Below are 22550 nucleotides of genomic sequence, written 5' to 3'. Positions count from 1 at the left end.
ATCACTGCCTTACAGCATGAGCAGGGAGCAGGGAGAGGAGGGCTGCACATCCACACAGCTAAGCATCCCCAGTGCACAGAATACCTGTGTATGGGTGTGTCTATGCACTATTCTGTAATTATGCTACACATCTGTGATAGCTGCACGTATTCTGTGTAGATAATAGGGGTATGTGTGTCCGTGTCCAAGCAGCATTAGATTCTATGAGTGAGAAATATAATCTGTGTGTGTGTGTGTGTATGTATATGTGTGTGTGTGTGTGTGTGTGTGTGTTTGCGTGTACGCACACGCAAACACACACACACACACACACGCACACGCACACACATGCATGTGTGTGCGTGTGTGTGTGTGTCCTTGTTTTCCTACATTATCGAGGTGATGATCTGGCTTTCAGACTGAATGCCCTACTGAACATACATTTTGTATCCGTTCCTGAGTTATTCCTAAATATTGGCCATATTATGTATTTATTCTTTGCTCTGATATAATAATGCAACAACGAGCGCTGTCATAATCTAGGTGAAGAAGGGAGCCACTGTAGTCGGGCCTGAAACAAATGAAGCTGTCACTGAAACACAAAGCCCCAGAGAAAAATTAGAGAACTGGATGCCGTACTTATGCAGAGAGCTCTGCTTTTCTCTAGCCGTCTCTCTTGCTATCCTCTTCCCTTCCCTCGTTGGCACAACACCACAGCACTGGTTGTTCATCTCTGAGGATTATGTAATGGTGAAAAAATATTATTCATGAAACGTGGCACCTCACCTCCCCACCTAACATTCCCATGGTACACCATTGTCCACCTCCACCCCCTGCCCTCACACCCTCTTTACTTGCTGTGGCAGTGCACTGTGATTAAGCTGTGTCCGACTTTTAACTTCCACAGTCCCACTCCAGCATGTTACACCACTTAAGCTCCCAGAGAAAGTACTGGTCCAGCTTTTTCCTCTCCCACTAAATCAACAATTTCCCACTTCAAATCATGCTACATAATGCACTTCCCCACTCCACCAACCACGGCATGACGAGGGGAGGAGAGGCGAGGGGAAAAAATAGAATCATATATCTGAGAATCAACATAAAGAGTCACTTCAATTGTAAGGGGAAGAATGCGTTGATGACATGGCCTGATAAAGTTTATGTCTTCCTGACATTTTATTAAAGTAAACACGTTCCAACCTACATGACATCACTAAGTAGGTTAAGTGTAGTCCCGAGCCGTCATCGATCATTACAGAATGTAGCTTATTCGGCTGCTCGGAGTGGTGAAAGTTTTGCACTGTATCGAGATGACATTTAATTTTTCATATCTCCTCCGTAGTCCTGGAATGAATTTTGGCAGACCTGATGCAATTTAGCAGCTTGGCAGTTTAAAATTGGGCAATGAATCACACGGATTCAATGGGTGCGAGTGGCTGCATAACATTTTCTCTGTGTCAGGAGAAATAGAGAGGTGCTGAGTCTTTGGACAGTGGACCCCCCCCCCCCCCCCCCCCCCCATCCCCATCTTACCTCCACCATCCTCCTCCTTCTCCTCTCTGTCTAGTGAACACAGTAACAGATCCCTGCTGTTCCCCCAACCTGGGAAAGATACCACATTAATATCCACATTAGCTGTAAGGGGCCCAACTGAATTAAATACAACAGTGCAATTCATTTGTTTCAGTTAAAATCAGTAAGTTATGTTTCTTACAATGCAGACTTACTGCAATCATAATGTTATAACTGTTATCATATGATATCATGTGATTAAGGACCAGTTTTTGGTGTGCTCTGTATGATTGATTCCCAGTGTGTGTGTATCCCTCACAAGAAGAAATGGTTAGGAGCACTGCACAATGAACAAATACGTCCAGCCGAATCTGTGCAATTACAGCGAGTGGCCAGATATGAAAGAGGAACAAAAACATATTTGTCTCGATAGAAATCTGCTCCAACACAATACAGTATGTCTACAACAACAGCTCTCCTCATCTTTTTCCGGCCGTTCCCTCAGCGACACCTCTCACCCCAAACAAAGAGCACCCCCCCCCCCCCCCCCCCCCCACACTCCCTGCATCCACAAACGCCTCTATCCAGCACATAAGGCTCTATATGTGCTTTTAAAAGGTGAAGAGGTCCAGAGGCCTCCCCTGTATCTGATATTTGACAAAGAGCACTACGGATAGAAATCAATAACACCAGCCAGCGCGTGCTGGAGCTGGCCGTAGTGAGGTGCCACTGAGCACGCCTCGCCTCCAGCCCTCAGACCCCGGCCCCCTCTCCAGTCCAGATGAACCCAAACAAGCAAAGAATGGACTGACAACGCTTTTGACATGAGCCGTTTATTAGCCCCACCGAGCGGGTAAGTGGAGAGCTTGGCCGGCTGGCCACACCGCATCGCAGAGATGACCACCCCACACGGCGAACTGCGCTGCGCCGCCTGCCACTTGCCAGCCAGCCATTTGTCAGGGTCACCGTCAGGAAAATTAGTGTTTATTCTTGTAGAAAAGCTGGTGATGAATTGGTTTATTTATATGCTAAGGGATTCTGCCCTCTCTCCTCCACTCTCCCTCACCTAGGGTGAAAACGATAATTTCACCCTCATGTAGGTTTGAGAAGGTTGGCTCTGCATATGTGAACAGGCATTGCCATGTAGACATTGGTAGCTTTCACCAGAACAAGTAACATCGGTGTAGATCATTAACCCCTGGGGTAATGTAAACCTGCAACACTATCACCAAAGCTGCCACCAGCACAGCTCTGTACAGTGTACAACACAACCCAACACAATAAAAGACTATGTTAAATCATGCAAACAACAATACAATCAGTGTTTCCCCTATATGCATTTGCTAAATTGTGGCCAAATGCATATAAGGGAAAAATGCATTTGTTGCTGTCGTCATGAGTTAACATAGCCTTTTACTGTGTTGGGTTGTAGTGTACACAGTACTGTACAGAGCTCCACCACAGCGAACTCTGCCACCACTACTGAACAAAATTCTAGGGGAAACACTGACATGCATTTTCACTCTCATAGATTTACTTGGGCTTTAGATTTCAGCATTTATTGACACTCATGCTCATAATGTGTAATAAAATATGCAGTTATATGAATTGAGCAAAACAGTAGCTAGACATATGGATAGCTAGACATAACAGTAGCTAGACATATGGATAGCTAGACATAACAGTAGCTAGACATATGGATAGCTAGACATAACAGTAGCTAGACATATGGATAGCTAGACATAACAGTAGCTAGACAAAACATATGGATCACAGTGAATTAAATCAGAGTAGTTTTTTTTGTATTTCAGAGTGTACTCTAGGAGGAGTGACGCTGAGTGTCATCCCAGGCCCATGTGGGTGGCCTCCTAAATATGTACACAGTAGGTATACTTTTGAAGCAAAGAGGGAAGGGATTTCTGACAATCAGTCCATTTGCCTCTCCAAAGGTGGCTGGCCTTTTAGATGAGGAATAGTCATTATTAAACATAATAATGGCTTTTATAAGTCACCGTACGCTCCCACACAGTTAATAATTCAGCATTCCACCATGAAATGGCTTCTGCCGGGCCATGCTTATCGTAGAGGCACTAGTCAGGTGGCCCATACCTTAAATGGCAGACTACAGAATGCATTTGCCTAAATTATTGATTCAATTTCCCCCCCCCACTCCCCCACTCCGTCACGTTTATTTCAAGCGGCGTTAATTACGGTCGCGCAAGCAGTTAAGCTGTCGTCTGCCGATTAACAAAGTCAAGCACAAACCCAGCACCACATCCCAACTTGGCAAATGGGAGGGGGGATGGGAAGCGAGTAACAGAAAGATCAGCTTTATGACAGCCATTGTTAACTCAAACAGAGGGCCATAAAAATACTGGAGTTCTTACATGGAGTGAGCAGACAATATGAATAAACTTAATTTGTGAAATGTCTCTCCCAATTAATTTGGGAGTTGCTCGGTATGGCAGTGCATTAAAAGTTAAAACAACATGCTTGTCTTTGAGCCGTAATTCAACGTGAACGCACTGCTTCCAGCAGTTTCCACATACTGCTGTCACCCAACCGAGGTGACTGTGGTTTGATGTTGTCCCAGTATATGTCTAGCTCCGCTGGTTATGTGATAACATAACTCTCGGTAAGTAACAACTCTGGAGAACGAGGCGGCATTACTATAGAATTTGAGGAACAATGGACCCATCTAGTTATGTTCCACTCTTGGCTCCAGAATTGAGATGCAATGATAGGGGCAGCATATAAACCAACCGGGTCACGCCACTGTTGTCTACACGCCCCTAGACTGTTAGCCCACTCCGCTAAAGCCTACGCGTTTGCTCAGAGAGCTTATACAAGATTTCAATCCTCAGGCCAATGTAGTCACTGAACCACATTAATATCAATACTATAACAACAAGACTCAGTGACACAGCAAAGGTCAAAGGTTAAACAATTAGCGTCCACTGCATTGTACAAATAGAGTGTAAAAGTAGCTTTTGTTTGTTTACATAAATTACATGACATCATTTGTGTGTGCGTGTGCCTGTGGTGCCTGTACTCACGTTTGTAAGTATCATATTTTCTGTTGACTTCCTGGCCATTTATTTCTTCATATTTGCATCTGAGGAGAATGAGTGGGATGGAGGCTTAAAAATGAACGCATCATGAAGATGAACGTAGAAATGGCATTGGTCCTCACGACTTACTAGCATTCAGTCCAAACGCCAATCAGGGATCTGGGCCGGGATGTGCTGTCGGGGCGCGTCGCTCCGTCAGCCGGGCATTTGAGTTCAGTAACTTCACGGTGAGGAGAGCTCTCCCTCTTGCCACTTTGTAAAATCACATTACGTTAATGAGAATGGGACTGGAAGGACAGTGACACAGAATGGCTATGGATGGGCTGCATGTCAAAAGCGCTTAGATTTTTTTTTCTTTTTTTTTTTAACAGGGGGTTGTTGGGAGGGTTGAGTAGGGTGAGAGTGGTAGCTCATTGCTTTGCTGGCTGTGCGGCAGCAGAGGATGGAGTCATTGTTTCACGCTGCAGGCGTGTGGCCAGCGAAGAGAGAAAGCCGTCCTGTCTCCAGTGATGTGTCACTCTGCTCATTGTTGCTGCCTCGCATTCAAACTCAAGGAAGAACATGTTTTTTTTATCCCCTAAAACGTCCAAGGTTTCTTGTATCCCTCTGTTTTTCCAGTTACATTGTGTATTGGTTGGCCTACAGCGAAAAATGTTTGTTTCCATATTACATTACTAACTAAAAAGTGTTCACCTTCTGACTTAGGGACAGAAGACCTATTGTTTGCAAAAGCATCACAAAGTGATGCATATCAATGATACCATGTTGGAATGACTCATTGTTCAAAATTGAAAATGTGTGGATCATTAATTGAATCAAAAACGAACCACATCACAAGGAACATTTCCAATACTGTACAAATCTCTTGATGTACAGTAAAGATGTTTGCAGAATCCAATGATGTCAATTTTTCCGACTGTCCTCATTCTTTCCTATCAGGTTTCCAGAGGGTCCACACGGAGTCCCCACAGCTGTTTATGAGGGAGAGGGCCATGAAGGTCAGAACCAAACAAGCATACGACTCTCACCTCAATAGTAGGAGGCTAATTTTTTTGAGTGACACATCTATTCATCTTTGTTCCATTGGTGAGGGATTCACACTGTAAAATACACTCCTCTCTCTCTCTCCGATGCACATAGCAGTCCTTGTAAAAAAAGGGTGGAGGTTTAGAAGGTGAAAGTTTATGTGCCACAGCGGTCTGATTGGAAGTGCACAAATCTAAATGTAATGGGCTTCTTTTACTTCGTTTTGCTGGATTTTGGATTCATGAGTTCCTCTGAAAATGACTGGCAGACAGTTTAATGCGGTCAAACAGTGAAGGATATAAGCTCCTATTCGGTGTTTGTGTGTGTGTGTGTGTGTGTGTCTGTGCCTGTTTACACGTGCTCATGTGCGTGCCTGTGTCTGTGTGTGCGTTTGTGTGTGTGAGCGCACGTGTGTGTGTGTGTGCATGTTTATGTGTGTGTGGGCAGTCACGCGTCTTTAGCCCTCTCTGCAGTGGCTCGTCGGGACTGATATCAGCCTTGCAAATGTGACGTGAAGCCCGTGGGCACTTGAGGATGATTCGAAGTGCCACTCAACAGTGTGGGGACAGCATCTCCAAACACACTTGTCATTTAAAGGCAGGGCAAATGCTCTTCCATCCAGTTTAGTGGGTAAAAAAGGCTGCTTAGAATATAATCATCCCAGTAATGCGCCTTAATCTCCAGAACATGCTGTAGAGACAAAGCATGAAGCCCAACAGGACACATTAGAATACATCAACCTGCTTCAAACCATGGCACCATTACAGTCAATTATTCATCAATACCTTATTTAATGTCACTCATAACAGCAAAATGTGCATATTCATGTAAAATAAATCCACACACACTATACTCATAACGTATTATGTTTATAGTGTGCTGAATATATTATTAATCAATGGGAAACAATCATTGAAAGTTACCATGGCACATTGCTGTCAAATGTCAGAGGAACTTAAAGAGGCCAGTCTGTTGGGTTCATTAAATGGGAGATGAGACAGCAGAGGATGTAATGGGAATGAACTGACCACAGAAGTAAAAACATGGCAGCCAGCTTCCCGCCAGCAGCTCGGAGGCAGCAGCTAATGCGCTGATCAGATGTGCCCTCTCTATACATGTCACAGCGAATCAGAGAGGACGCCTGGCCCAGCCCAACCTCAGCAACCTCAGCCTTATGTTTAACTCAAAGGTCACTTATGAAATATCACCTCATGCTTGCCACCTCAACTTCTAAGGAGTGATGTGTGTGTGTGTGTGTGTGTGTGTGTGTGTGTGTGTGTGTGTGTGTGTGTGTGTGTGTGTGTGTGTGTGTGTGTGTGTGTGTGTGTGTGTGTGTGTGTGTGTGTGTGTGTGTGTGTGTGTGTGTGTGTGTGTGTGTGTGTGCGTGCGTGCGTGTGTGTGTGTTCCCACAGTAATATTTCAACAACACAATAGGAATCTAAACAAAACATTTCCACATATGTTACACCTTCTCTTTGCACCCAAATGGTGAATCTTTTCTGGTTCGGTTTAAATTATTCATGTGGCGGTGAGGACCATTCAAGGTGGCCTTTTGGTAAAATGCCACCTAGACATTAACCTATATATCTGCACGAAGAGAAGGGGAGACACCGCTTTCCAATAAAATAAAGAAAGGAGAATCCATTCTAAAACCAAATGTTACCCTTGCATGGGAATGGAGGTCCACCGCTCTCCCACAGAAATGTGAATTACGGCTATATCTGCAACAATTGCACTCATAGGGCAACCCATAAATCCATGTAACATGTCTGGGCTATAGCATGTCAGTGCCAATGGGCAGTTATGTATCAGGCCACTACACTAGCCACCAGGAAATGAACACCTATCGTTGTCATTTGTATATTAATTGTGATTGTGTTTAGATGAGATACCAAGTGCCGTGGTCATAGTAGATGAACTTTGTGGTTCAGTTCTGCACTACGTAGCACTGTATAGTGACTGGTACGCTCCCTTGGTGGGTGCAGTTCCTCCCTTACTCCTTATCCTCAAATTAATCCCCTGTGGACAGACTCGAGTTACACACAAATCTATATTCCTGGGAGATAAGAACACAAGCATTTGTCATTTCAGGCCTGGCTTGTAATAAGGTTAACCACACGGAGAACGCAACACACACAGAAGGTAGAGCGGTGAAAGCAGTAGCGACCGTGTGTGGGTGTGTTAGTGTGTGTGTGTTAGTGTGTGTGTGTGTGTGTGTGTGCGTGCGTGCGTGCGTGCGTACGTGCGTGCGTGCGCGTGTGTGTGTGAGTGTGTGTGCGTGTGTGTGTGTAATGCATATTCTTTGAGTTTTTTGGTGTCTGTTGGACAAAAATCATTGCTGGTGCATTAGAAAGCCCAGTGTGTTGGGAAGGAAAGGATTAGTGAAAAGGGAAACTGTCCTCATATGTCATTGGTGATAGTGATCATATCTGTACGGGGTGGAAGAGAACAGACCTTCCGAGCGTGGAACTCTTCCGCCTTGATCAGAATAGAGAAGCAAAGACCGGGATGAGTCGAGAGGGCAGGAACGAAAAGGAAAATCATTGTGATTGATAATTCATACAGGGCGTGCCATAGTAGTATATGTTCCTCATGACACAAACATCCACACTTCACCAACACGTAGGCTGGTGTTGAACGTAGATTATATTAGATTAAACACTGGAATAAGAGAGGTAATTCATCTGATTTGGTTAACCTTTGAGCAAGAGGGAAAAAAACACAAAGATATGTGGGGATCGCTTCACTCATTTTCCTTTTGGAGTTACCATGAACTTCATGGCCTCTCTTTTCTTATTTTGCTATGCACATCAACCTCCTGAATTGGACCAATGCTACGAAATGGAATGTCACAAAATCAAACCACTGGGGAAGCTAATTATTCCTTATTTCACCATTCAAACACAATAGAGCATGTTGTTGCCCATCTGTGATGCTTCCCACTTCCACCAATTCTCTTCTTTTCCTTTTTATTCCAATCACAACATGGAGGGAGAGACCTTGAGAGAGATCCCTGCTCTCCCTAAACGATGGAAACAGAAATGTAACAGGGCAGAAAAGAACCTTGCTGCTCCCCTGCTGCGTCCATGGACATCGCTTTTTAAACAATACATTCATATTGCCTCCGGCTTATTGTCACACATATCTCCCCTCATAGCGAGAGGAATTTGCCAACTTTCTTTAACAGTTGATCCTCCTTTTTATGCCTTTCCCCAGCTCCCCTTTCCTGAGAATAGAAAATGCTGTTTTCTGCTGGATTGTCATGCTGTGGAGACCGTTGAGTAGCTTTTTAAGGAAGACCCTCAGTTATTCCCAGGACATGCCGAAAAAGAGGAGAAGAAAAGGAGAGCAGAGTAGAAACTCCCTGAGAGTGATGCATGTTAGATGTCAGGGTGAGTACTATTTCAAAAAGTCAAATGGACAAATAATGAAAGCTTGTCTGATAACTTCAATAGCTTCCGTATCAGTGGGATTACTGCTCCTTCTGATTGGCTGTACGGAATGTCTTTGAAGCAGCTCTCGAAGCATATTCTTAATTCCTGATAATATTGAGTTGCGCTTCTTTTTGCCCTTCTAGCGTGTCGAAAGCGTTCCACAGGGATGCTGGGCCATATTGACTCCAATGCTTCCCATAGTTGTTTCAAATTGTCTGGATGTCCTTTGGGTGGTGGACATTCTTGATACACACGGGAAACGGAGGAGTGTGAAAAAACAAGCAGCATTGCAGTTCTTGATACAGTCAAACCATTGCGCCTCGCACCTACTACCATACCCCATTCAAAGGCTCTTAAATCTTTTGTCTTGCCCATTCCCTCTCTGAATGGCACACATACATAATCCATGACTCAGTTGTCTCAAGGCTTGAAAATCCTTCTTTAACCTGTCTCCTCCCCTTAATCTACACTGATTGAAGTGGATTTAACAGGTGACATCAATAAGGGATCATAGCTTTCACCTGGATTCACCCGGTCAGTCTATGTCATGGAAATAGCAGGTGTTCCTAATGTTTTGTACACTCAGTGTATACCATAACCCTACAGTTAGTGATATATACTGCATCTTGAATCTCCATTTGAAACCATGTGTTGAAGTGTGTCACCAGTGCACATTCAGAACAGGTGTGAGAAATGTGGGGGGTGTGTTTTTTGTTTCATCCATTCTCACTGCTCTCTGTTTCCCCGTGCTCTCCTCTGGCGTTCCCGAGTGTCAGTTTATCAGTGTATCTCTAACGTCCCTTAATTCAAAGGGCAAAGCGCATTGTAACCCGGCGGGCCTGTGTGTCACTGAGACAGACACATGTTATAGAGAGGGACGCAAGCCATTTGTCCTGGGGACCTGTCCATCTCTCAGGCCTGGGAAAAACGGATGGGAGAGAAAAAAGAGGCGGGGGAAAAAGTGTGCGAGGAGCAAGCCTTATCAGTGCAATCTTGCTGGTGAATTAGCGGACCCTTGAGTGACAAGGCCCAGAAGCCATCCAGAGGAAGGACGGAGGTGTAATGACAGTGACAGCCGGCTGGCTAGGGCCCTGTCGGCTGTCAGTCATAGCTCTGCCTGCTCCTGGCAGTCTTTATTTATGCCTGAGCACCACCGCGGCCCACCATCCACAGATCCCTCAACAGAGGGGAGCTGTCACAAAGTGTTTTAGTTATTGACTAGGAGAATATGTGAGTGAGGGAAGAACAACGAAGAGGTGGGGGCAGGGGGAGGGAGGAAGACAATGAGACGGAGTAAGGTGTTGGTGGAGGAATGATACAAATGCATTCTTAAAGGCTTCCAATTGCATGTAACAATGCACTCATCCATATACTGAATGTTAATTATCTAACCCGGGTCAGCTCTTCTGATCACTTCACCAAGGGTTAAGATGGCAACGGAGAAGAAGACAGACGTCTTACTTGTCCCCAGCCGATTGTGTTTTTTTGTACGTTTATTTGTGTTATTTGTAACTTATTTTTTTACTTATTTCGAGCTGCCTTCTGAGAATTTGTAGGAGATAAAATAAACCCCCACTTCCTTCCATTCTGCTAGCAAACTTGAAATCTTTGGAGAATAAAATCGAAGCGTTAAATAGAAGATTAACCTTTCTGATCTCCCCATCCCGGATCCGGGTTCGTGAATACAGACTCAAGCTCATTACCATAACGCAACGTTAACTATTCATGAAAATCGCAAATGAAATGAAATAAATATGCTAGCTCTCAAGCTTAGCCTTTTGTTAACAACACTGTCATCTCAGATTTTCAAAATATGCTTCTCAACCATTGCAAAACAAGCATTTGTGTAACAGTATTGATGGCTAACGTAGCATTTAGCATTAGCATTCAGCTGGCAACATTTACACAAAAAAACAGAAAAGCATTCAAAAAAATCATTTACCTTTGAAGAACTTCAGATGTTTTCAATGAGGAGACTCTCAGATAGCAAATGTTCAGTTTTTCCTGAAAGATTATTTGTTTAGGACAAATCGCTCCGTTTTCTGCGTCACGTTTAGCTATGAAAAAACCCCTGTATCCAGGATTGTGTAAATCTATCAGCAAGCTCATTAGCATAACACAACTATTTATGAAAATCGCAAATGAAATGAAATAAATATGCCATCTCTCAAGCTTAGCCTTTTGTAAACAACACTGTCATCTCAGATTTTCAAAATATGCTTCTCAACCATAGGAAAACAATAATTTGTGTAAAAGTAGCTAGCTAGAGTTAGCATTTCGCGTTAGCATTTAGCGTTAGCATTAGCGTTAGCATCCAGCACGCAACATTAACAAAAACATAAAAGCCTTCAAATAAAATCATTTACCTTTGAAGAACTTCTGATGTTTTCAATGAGGATACTCTCAGTTAGATAGCAGATGCTCAGTTTTTCCAAAAAGATTCCTTGTGTATTAGAAATAGCTCCGTTTTATACATCACATTTGGCTACCAAAAAAAATCCATAAATTCAGTCCTCAAAACGCAAACTTTTTTCCAAATTAACTCCATAATATCGACTGAAAACATGGCAAACGTTGTTTAGAATCAATCATCAAGGTGTTTTTCACATATCTCTTCATTGATACATCGTTCTTGGACACATGCTTTCTCCCCTGAATCAAATGGTAAAGTGGAAGCAGCTGGCAATTGCGCACCGAATTCGACGCAGGACACCAGGCGGACACTTGGAAAATGTAGTCTCTTATGGTCAATCTTCCAATGATATGCCTACAAATACGTCACAATGCTGCTAAGACCTTGGGCGAACGACAGAAAGTGTAGGCTCATTCGTTGCGCAATCACAGCCATATAAGGAGAGAATGGAAAACAGAGCTTCAGAAATTCTGCTAATTCCTGGGTGATGCATCATCTTGGTTTCGCCTGTAGAATGAGTTCTGGGGCACTTACAGACAAAATCTTTGCAGATTCTGAAACTTCAGAGTGTTTTCTTTCCAAAACTGTCAAGAATATGCATAGTCGAGCATCTTTTCGTGACAAAATATCGCGCTTAAAACGGGAACGTTTTTTATCCAAAAATGAAATAGCGCCCCTAGAGCTCTAAGAGGTTCTACCAACGGACATTAAAATCTGTAACATCTTATGCTTCACGGAGTCGTGTCTGAATGACGACAATATCAACATACAGCTGGCTGGTTATAGGATGTACCGGCAGGATAGAACAGCGGTGTCTGGTAAGACAAGGGGTGGCAGTCTATGCATATATTTAAACAATAGCAGGTGCATGATATCTAAGGAAGTCTTGAGCTATTGCTCGCCTGAGGTAGAGTATCTCATGATAAGCTGTAGACCACATCATCCATATTCTTTGTAGCTGTTTACATACTACCACAGTCAGAGGCTGGGACTAAGACAGCATTGAATGAGCTGTATTTTGCCATAATCAAGCAAGAAAACTTTCACCCAGAGGCGGTGCTCCTAATAGCCGGGGACGTTAATGCAGGGAAACTTAAATATGTTTTACCAAATTTCTATCAGCATGTTAAATGTGAAACCAGAGGAAAAATAACTATGGATATACTCCACACACAGAGACTCATACAAAGCTCTCCCTCGCCCTCCATTTGGCAAATCTGATCATAATTATATCCTCCTGATTCCTGCTTACAAGAAAAAATTAAAGCAGGAAGCACCAGTGACTAGATCAATAAAAAGGTGGTCAGATGAAGCAGATGCTAAGCTACAGGACTGTTTTGCTAGCATAGACTGGAATATGTTCCAGGATTCCTCCAATGGCAATGAGGAGTACACCACATCAGTCATTGGCTTCATCGGTAAGTGCATCGATGACGTCATGCCCACAGTGACCGTACGTACTTACCCAACCAGAAGCTATGGATTGCAAGCCCTCCGATGAACCATCAAACAGGCAAAACATCATTACAGGACTAAGATCGAATCGTACTACACCAGCTCTGATGCTCGTCGGATGTGGCAGGGCTTGCAAACCATTACAGACTGCAAAGGGAAGCACAGCCAAGAAATGCCCAGTGACACAAGCCTACCAGATGAGCTAAACTTCTTCTATATTCACTTCAAGGCAAATAACACTGAAACATGCATGAGAGCACCAGCTGTCCAGAAGACTGTGTGATCATGCTCTCCGCAGCCAACATTCACAAGGCCGCAGGGCCAGGCGGATTACCAGGACGTGTACTTCGAGCATGAGCTGACCAACTGGCAAGTGTGTTCAATTACATTTTCAACCTCTCCCTGTCCAAGTCTGTAATACCAACATGTTTTAAGCAGACCATCATAGTCCCTGTGCCCAAGAACACTAAGGTAACCTGCCTAAATGACTACCGACCTGTAGCACTCAAGTCTGTAGCCATAAAGTACTTTGAAAGGCTGGTCATGGCTCATATCAACACCATCATCCCAGAAACCCTAGACCCATCCAATTTGCATACCGCCCCAACAGATCCACAGATGATGCAATCTCTATTGCACTCCACACTGCCCTTTCCCACCTGTACAAAAGAAACACCTATGTGAGAATGCTATTCATTGACTACAGCTCAGCGTTCAACACCATAGTGCCCTCAAAGCTCATCAATAAGCTAAGGACCCTGGGATTAAACACCTCCCTCTGCAACTGGATCCTGGACTTCCGGACGGACCGCCCCCAGGTGGTAAGGGTAGGTAACAACACATCCGCCACGCTGATCCTCAACACAGGGGCCCCTCAGGGGTGCGTGCTCAATCCCCTCCTGTACTCCTTGTTCATTCAGGACTGCACAGCAGGCATGACTCCAACACCATCATTAAATTTGCCAATGACACAACAGCCTGATCACCGACAACGAGAAGAGACAGCTTTATAGGGAGGAGGTCGGAGACCTGGCCGGGTGGTGCCTGGACAACATCCTCTCCCTTAACGTGATCAAGACAAAGGAGATGATTGTGGACTACAGGATAAAGAGGACAGAGCATGCCCCCATTCTCATTGACGGGGCTACAGTGGAGCAGGTTGAGAGCTTCAAGTTCCTTGGTGTCCACATCACCAACAAACTAACATGGTCCAAGCACACCAAGGCAGTCATGAAGAGGACACGACAAACCTATTCCCCCTCAAGAGACTGAAAAGCCTTGGCATGGGTCCTCAGATCCTCAAAAGGTTCTACAGCTGCGCCATTGAGAGCACTGGTTGCATCACTGCCTGGTATTGCAACTGCTCGCCCTCCGACCGCAAGGCACTACAGAGGGTAGTATGAACGGCCCAGTACATCACTGGGGCCAAGCTTCCTGCCATCCAGGACCTCTATACCAGGCGGTGTCAGAGGAAGGTCCTAAAAGTTGTCAAAGACTCCAGCCACCATAGTCATAGACTCTCTGATACTGCACGGCAAGCAGTACCGATGCGCCAAGTCTAAGTCCAAGAGGCTCCTAAACAGCTTCTACCCCAGAGCTATAAGTCTCCTGAACATCTAGTCAAATGGCTACCCAGACTATTTGCAGTCCCCCCCTCCCCCGCCACCCCCTCTTTACACCACTGCTGCTCTGATTTGATCATGACTGTACTTCTCTTCATGGCAGAACATAATAAATGATAGGGGGAACAGGGTCTGTATTCTCTTTTTCCAACACATGTCCTGTTTTCATCCTAGGTACATTGTGCAGGGAGATGGTGTCCGTTGCTTTGCGATGCACATGGGGATGGATTTCCCATTTTGGATGGGAGCCGTATGCAGTCAGCTTCGATTCCCCTTGCTGTCCATGAAATCCCTCAGTGTGAATCGGACCTGTCAGGTTTGTGATGCCTCCCCATCACCTCGCTGTGACATGATATAATGTGAGATGATATTGAACAACGCCAGTTTGGCACTCTGATGTGAGCAGGGTTTCAGGCCTGACAGCAGCCAGTTTATGGCTTTAATCCCAAGGTCTTTAAACCATGCTTGACACAAATTGAGGTTGACTTTTCTATGGGAGGAAAATCCTGGATATTTTACCCTCTCGCTCCCTCTTTACCTAAAACTGCTTTTAACAATTCATGCTCATGCGTCAGCCACTCATTTTGAGTGACAGCCTAGAGGAGGGAGGGAGAGAGCGGGAAATGCAGAGAGGTCTATTAGGAAGGAAGGAAACAAGATGGCCAACATGTAAAAGGCAGACTTGTCTTTCCTTAATATGAGCTGAGGTTTCTTATGAAGTTATGGTTAAGAACATTGTCAAGTAGCAAATATGAACCAAGTGGCGATACAAAGAAAAAGCACATGATAACAATGTAATTACAGAAACACTAGAGTGGAAATTGCAAAGCATTATAACAGCTGTCAATTGAGATATAAATAGTCTCCATTCCCATTTTTAGAGGATGGACAATGTGGTGTAGCTTTAATTAATTACATTGAGCCTTCATTATTTTGAAGACAGCTTTTGTTAAAATTGTAGGGATTAAGACAAATTGTGTTTACCAACTAGAATAGGACAAAAAGAGTGTTTATGAACTGTTTCTCTGACATAGCGGTGCATTGGCAGAGATGCGTCTTCTCTTCAAAGCGGATAAACAGGGCTAACTCTAGAGGAAGGGTGGGAAACCGGGGCACTGCAGGGGAGCTGGTTTTCCATAGGAGAGCTTGCATGAGGGATATGTAATCCTTGTTATGCTGACGATCTACAGATTACCAGATTATTTCATGAGTTTTACTGTCATTAACAAAACAAATCCCTGTTTTTTTCCTAAAGTAAAGGCTCTACAACAAAGTCTCTGTCGCTGACACCACAATTTACTGTACAAAAAGAATGACAGACAGATGCTATCCATAACAAAACCATCTAATACGACGACTAATTATGTTGAGACATTATCGTCAAAGGGGACAGGAAAGAGTTCATCGTTAATCTATGCACCATTTGCCATATGGTCTATGTCTGGGTGGAGGTTGAGGGTCTAGTCTACTGTAAATCTACAGGAAGCCCCCCCCCCCCTCTCAGTCTAAATGGAGGATTTCAAGTGTTTCTAATGTTACCCCCTCTAGCATTCCTTTTAACTGGAACCAACCCCCTAAGGAGCTGTGGATCTCTCTTTACCTCTCCCTCAGGTCTACCTCCCTCAGGCATCTCAGGCCTGCCCCCCCCCCCCGCCCCCAGGCACTATGGATGGATAGGGATACAGGCAGACAGGACCGACTAAGAGGTCAGACGGGGAGGATCTTGGCTTCAAAGAGCTCCGGGAAGATGTAGGTCAGTTCTACTCTAAATAGGACAAACTTCAGTAACTGGAGGTTATTGATGGTCTGGATGTCTACCACACCAACCGAGAGAATGCAAGTAAGTCAAGTTGACGTTACTTAAAACATCTCTTCACAACAACAAAAACAGCAACTTTATATATCAGTGATGAAATGGAGACACAACCGCCCTCAAATTTCTAGTCCACCTGTTGCTACGGTAGAGGGTATAAGTTCGACAAACCACCGCCTATTGGTGCCCCTCATGAGGACAACCCCTTAATTGAATTAGTCCCAATAATACCGTTGAATATATTGTATGCATGTGGACATAGAATAGGAAACATACATGAACATTCACAGAAATACTGTGTGTGTATAAATAAGTGCAATAGCCTTCTGGTGCTGGAATTTGAGCATGTCCACTCAGAGATAGTGTACTGTAGGCACATAAAGACAACCAACTCCAACAAGAAATCCCTCAGATTTTTTTTTTCACTTTGTTTTTGTGGAGAAAAAAAGTGATACTTTTTCCTTCTTGAAAATATCTCGCAGATGGCCTATAAAAATGATTGATGTCCAGAGAGGTTTCAGATGGGAGGGGATGTTGGGTGCACCCATAACTTTAAAGTAATTTTTTTGTGTGGTCTCACATGTGAATTGGATCAGCGCAACATGGAGCCTGGCCTGAGTCAATTCCATGGCACTCAATAGAATCTAATACTCACTGATCTGTTTCCTTTATACCTGAGCCCACAACTCACAAGTCCCTCCAACATACAAACAATACGCTATTTTTTATGCTTTTTTCCTCAAACTATTCACCATCGAATTTAACTTTGGTGTGTGTGTGAACTGGGGTTGTTTTATTAAGTAGGTATTGATTGCGGTTTGATTAAACTAGCACTAATTTGCTTCAACCCAGCAGACATTTCATCAAATAAAAATCAATAGCTTCTTAAGAGCCCTTGGTACATCCATGGAATAGAAGAATACAGTGGATGTGTTATAAATTACAGGTTAGGGCAAGCCGATATGGTAATGCATGCTGGGACGGTAGAGAGATGGGGAGGGATCAGAAGGATCTGTCACTCCCACACAGAGTAGGATGGATTTGTGTTCAATGGGGAACAACTGGCCTTGGTGTTTCAATTCCCCCGTGAGGAATTTACAATTCTTAGAAAAAATTAAGTAAAAGCAACAACAAAAAAAACAGCCATTCCACACAATTAATCACATTGGGTTTCCTGCTGTCTCTTTCCAGGACCTGAAAATCATTGTTTACTGCTTCGGTCTGAAATATTATATATATATATATATATATATATATATATATATATATAAAATAAGATGCAAAGTATGTAACATATCTGAATACGATAATGATATATACAGAAAGTGTACATTTTCATTGTATTGCATTTACCCTTTTCAATAGCTATAGTAGTGAGTGTAAGGTGTGAAGACATTATATTTATGGTATAATTTATGTTTCCTTTATGTTCCGTATTTGGCTTCAAATGTAATCTATCAAATATAGTAAGAGTTGTAATCAGTGAAAACATAATACCGTAAAATGTATGATGTAATACACTTGTGGTAACCATGGTCTGCTTTCATTGTTGCCATATGTTCCACACCAACACAGATGGACAAGTACATGAACATTGTAATGCCCAGCTGTCAGTAGTGGTAATCCGACACACGCTCCAAGATCTCAGTCCCAATTTATGCTGATTCCATCCCATTCCCGGACCTGAGTTGTACAGGTTCTGTTGCCTTCTGACAAGCTACACCCTCTTCCCAACTCTCGGAGTCTCATTCTCTACCTGGCTATGCCTATAACCCAAGCATACTACCCTAACTATGACATCAGACGTGATAAATAATAAAATAATACAATAATAGAGTCAAATGTAAGGAAGGTTTGCCCTGTGTTAATGGAGGTCTCCGTGTGTCGGCTTTGAACAGAAAAAAACTCTTAGAGGAGCGCTTGCACAGGCAATTATGCAGTAATCTGTTTTTAAACCGTGTTTAGAGGCGGCAGCCCCATGCACATATCAATAGCGATCCACAGCAGAGGAGATTTTGCAGGGAGAAGATTGAAGGATTTAGCCGGAGTTGAGTAAACAGGAGTGGGTATGTCCCACAGGCCCCTTGGTGTGAAGTGTTTTCCTGTTCATCTCCTTCTCTCAAAGGTGAGACCGTGTTGTATGTACGACCCCCCTCCAGTAAATGTGACATGTAGCCTACATGAGCTGTCTTAACTAACACGGCACGATATGTTTAAAAACCTCATCAAATGATTCACCAAATAATGAAACGTTCTTTCCATATTAATGGAAATGATAAGCCAACAGCGTTCTCCTTCTGCATGCGCTTATGTTTCAAAAGCATTTCAAGACTCATGCAAAGTCATTTGTTATAGATTTTAAGTGAAGATAATTGCAAAAAAATCTCAGATCTCCAATTGGCCAAACGAATGGCGTCCTTTAATTAAGTGCCCTAGAGTCACCTCGGAGTCACCAGGTCACCCGTTAGATGTCAATTATAAGAACCACATACATCCTATAACCCGATCCATTTGTCTTCATCCCTCTCAGTCACAACTTTGACCCACTCATGGGTCCATCAGGGAGATCGAGACTGTGGCCTGCCGCTGGTTCCCTCTTTCTACCTTTTTATGTTTTGTCCTGTCAATATATCTCACTCCATGCAGCAATGTGTAAAGGTTGATTCTGATTCTATCAGCGTAGCTCTCTATACTTTGGAATATTTCATACAAGTAAATCTATTTTTTGCAGTTTGATGGCATGTATGTTTTCATGCAAGAGTTGCAAAAGTCAACTCCTGTAGAACCAATAATGGAAGAAAAATAATGAAACAATTCAAAATAAAGAACACTTAACAAAAAGTAGCATATTGCAATATAGGCCCACCATTCCATCTGGCAAAATGGCTATTGTGCCTCTTTGTCTAAAAATAGGATGAAGACAAATTGTTATCATTTGCGAAAGCCCGTGACAATAATGATGAATGAACACTTTTCCCTTTCTAGTATGCCCTCTCTGAATTCATTGCTTAAGGCACACTCTTTCCCTCTGTCTGTCTCCCTCTCTCACTCTATCCCTCCCTCTCTCTTCCCCTCGCTGTGTGATCAACAATGTTAAACTGCCGGACTGGCCTCATCTGCATGGGCCAGGCCCTCACAAATGGCCCAGTCTGTTAGCAGGAAGGCGCTCTGTAATCTCCCCGACCGAACCGCCTGATCCCATGATTGATTAGCAATTTGAAATGACAACGAGGACCCCCCCCCTCCAACAGATCTGAGCCAAACTTTCCCATGACAAATGTCCCCACTGACAGGAACAGATAAGGGACATCCTTCACCCTGCTCACAGCCTGTTTTTGATAAATAACACTGCTGATGCAGTGCGTTGAGGTTATTATTGTGTGAATAATACAATATCATTGTTTTTTTTTCTTTATGTGCAGAATGTTTTCAGTTACATTCTCAGTAAAGCTGGGACTCTACAATATGTATCCAGTGTTGTATTAAGGGTAGTATCATTGATAATTTAGGAAACAAGAAAAAAGACAGCATTTACTGATTAATGGAAAATACCTTTAATATTATGCTATTCAAGTTGTAATTAGTCAGGATTTAATGACCTATACATAGAATAGAATATGCAAGCATATTGGTTCCTACACAAACTCCTCATAGAATAGAATATGCAAGCATATTGGTTCCTACACAAACTCCTCATAGAATAGAATATGCAAGCATATTGGTTCCTACACAAGCTCCTCCAGCTTCAATTAGTTTGAAGCTAGCTGGCTGACTAGATTGTTACATAGCTCTTGTAAAATATAAATAAGAATGGTGTTCAACATTTTGGATGGTTTATTTAAGCAAATACCTATAGATATGCTAAAGCTGGATAGCAAAACTAACTGCAAATGCATCCAACAAGTGTTGTAGAGTCACAACCTTGATGCAGTCACCGCGTGCTAAGAATTTGGAAAGGGAAGGGGAAAGGGTATACGGAAATTTGTCTTACGCATTTAACCCGACCCCTCTGGGACCATACTAAACCTTTGACTACTTTATTTAGAAGTATCTTTTGATGCCTGCCTTCTTTGAAAGAAAAAAAATATCACTTATTAAACAAAATCTATTTATCTGAGCAATTGTATTAGTATAAAATAATGTCAACGTTTTAGCATACAATATAGCTCAGTATTTGAATTATTTATTTTATACAGTCATTATTGCTCATCTTTATCAAAGTTGTCAATCATTTTGGACCCCACTGTAGGCATCTTTAAGCTTCAAGCCTAAAATGTGTAATTTGTTTATACTGTGGCTAGTTTATACGGTTCATACGGTTCATCTAGAATAAGTGCCACAAAACCTCGAAAGAACATTTTGACATTTGACATAGCTGCTGGCAACAGAGATACTGTATGTCTTGCCCTTTTAATTACGGCATATTTTGCCATATGTTATCCCTCAGTCAAACTGTGAAAAAGTTCAACCTAAACTTAAGTTTAGTCATTCATTTCGTGTGGTAAAGGTTAGGGATAGGGCTAAAAACGGAAAAACAAAACATTAAACAAGTTAAAAAAACAAGTGCTTTGCACTGGGATTGAACAAACAATGCTTGGTGCCATAGCTTGCGGTTTAAACCCATCCTCAACCCCAACGCCTTAGCCCCTAGTGGACAGTTGTAAATTGCCATGCAATTAAAATGCCATGCTATAATTTCAACAATCTAAATATGTCCGGACAGCACGTAAACCACTGGAGTTTGGGCTGAATATGTAACAAATCAAAATATTCTGTTGAGATTATATTGCTCAGGGAAATTCAAAAATACAAGGAAAGTACATAAATTGGGCTTTTGGTTCTTTTAAAAGCATACATTTTCTGTATGAGATACAGAAATCCCAGTTTGCTTAAGTACACATTTCATGCTGCAAACACATAAAGGCAAGATATGTCTTACTGAGCCTCAGAGAGAGAGAGAGGGTGGCAGGGAGAGAGGAAGCACTGGGCATGTGTGTGAGGAGTAGGGTTCAGAGCTAGTTCAGCTGCACCGCTTGACAAATTATTTGTGGAATTGTTGCATTCACAGTCACTTAAATAGGAATCTGTCAGAGGCTGCCTGCTCTGCTGTGTAGAACAGAGCAGCTTGCACATTGTCCCTGCGCTCTACCGTCGCCTATGATGGATTGAGCCTAATGCAAATTTACAACCATTTTATATGTCGATGCCTCCCCTGCCCGACCAGGAACATAGCTCAACATCACGCTTCAAGATGTCCGCCTCAGAACACCCTGCATCATCGGCCCCCTCTCAATCTCCCCTTTCACAAATCTCAGCAGAATTAAGATTAATGCTCAGGCTTTGGCTGCTTTAGCATTGTGCCGTAAGAAAAATGCTTTTAATATGATCTTATCTGTTTGTTTACGTTCCTTGACCTTACTCACCCTCTTGAATGTACAGTGACATAATATTAAAATACATACACATTTTGAGCTGGTATGATACAACTATAACCTACGGTATCTTTTAAAGTGCTTATTCACAACAGAAGTGGTAATCCCAGCATCAGATAGTGGTGTGTTATGTGGTATGTACAGTGCAACCCTCAGCTTTGTTTGTGTGCTGGGCTTGAATAGTATTGCAGTTTAGATTTGAGAGATGTCATAATACTATGTCACCCTTTTGAAAGAAAAAAAGAATCCCGCTTCTGACCCTTTCAGCTTGGAAAGGCAACGTTGTACCCTTGTAATTGAGAAGCTATCTCATCTATCAACGGTGCGACCCTGGATAATACACAAAATGGCACCGGAGGACATGGCCGCCGTTTTACGGTCTCCTAACCAATTGTGCTTTTATGTGTGTTTTTTTCCCCGCAATATTTGTATATTATTTTGTACATAATGTTTCTGCAACCGTATCTTACGGAAGAAAAGAGCTTCTGGATATCAGGACAGCGATCACTCACCTCGGATTAGACTAAGATTTCTTCAACAACAACAACAACAAGCAGGACTCAAACGATATTCTCCAAACACCCCACAGGGCAGACATCCCAAATATTCGCAAAAGGAAGCGACACAGAGGAAGAAGAGCCGGATGCCTCGTCCGGACCCGCAGAAGACAACTAGGAAAGCTGCTGTTACCGTCAATATTACTCGCCAACGAGCAATCATTGGACAATAAACTAGACGAGGAAAGATCACGAATATCCTACCAACGGGACATCAAAAACTGTAATATCCTATG

This window comes from Oncorhynchus mykiss, chromosome 26, assembly GCF_013265735.2.
Source record: "Oncorhynchus mykiss isolate Arlee chromosome 26, USDA_OmykA_1.1, whole genome shotgun sequence".
NCBI lineage: Eukaryota > Metazoa > Chordata > Actinopteri > Salmoniformes > Salmonidae > Oncorhynchus > Oncorhynchus mykiss.
Note: the sequence above shows the minus strand (reverse complement) of the source record.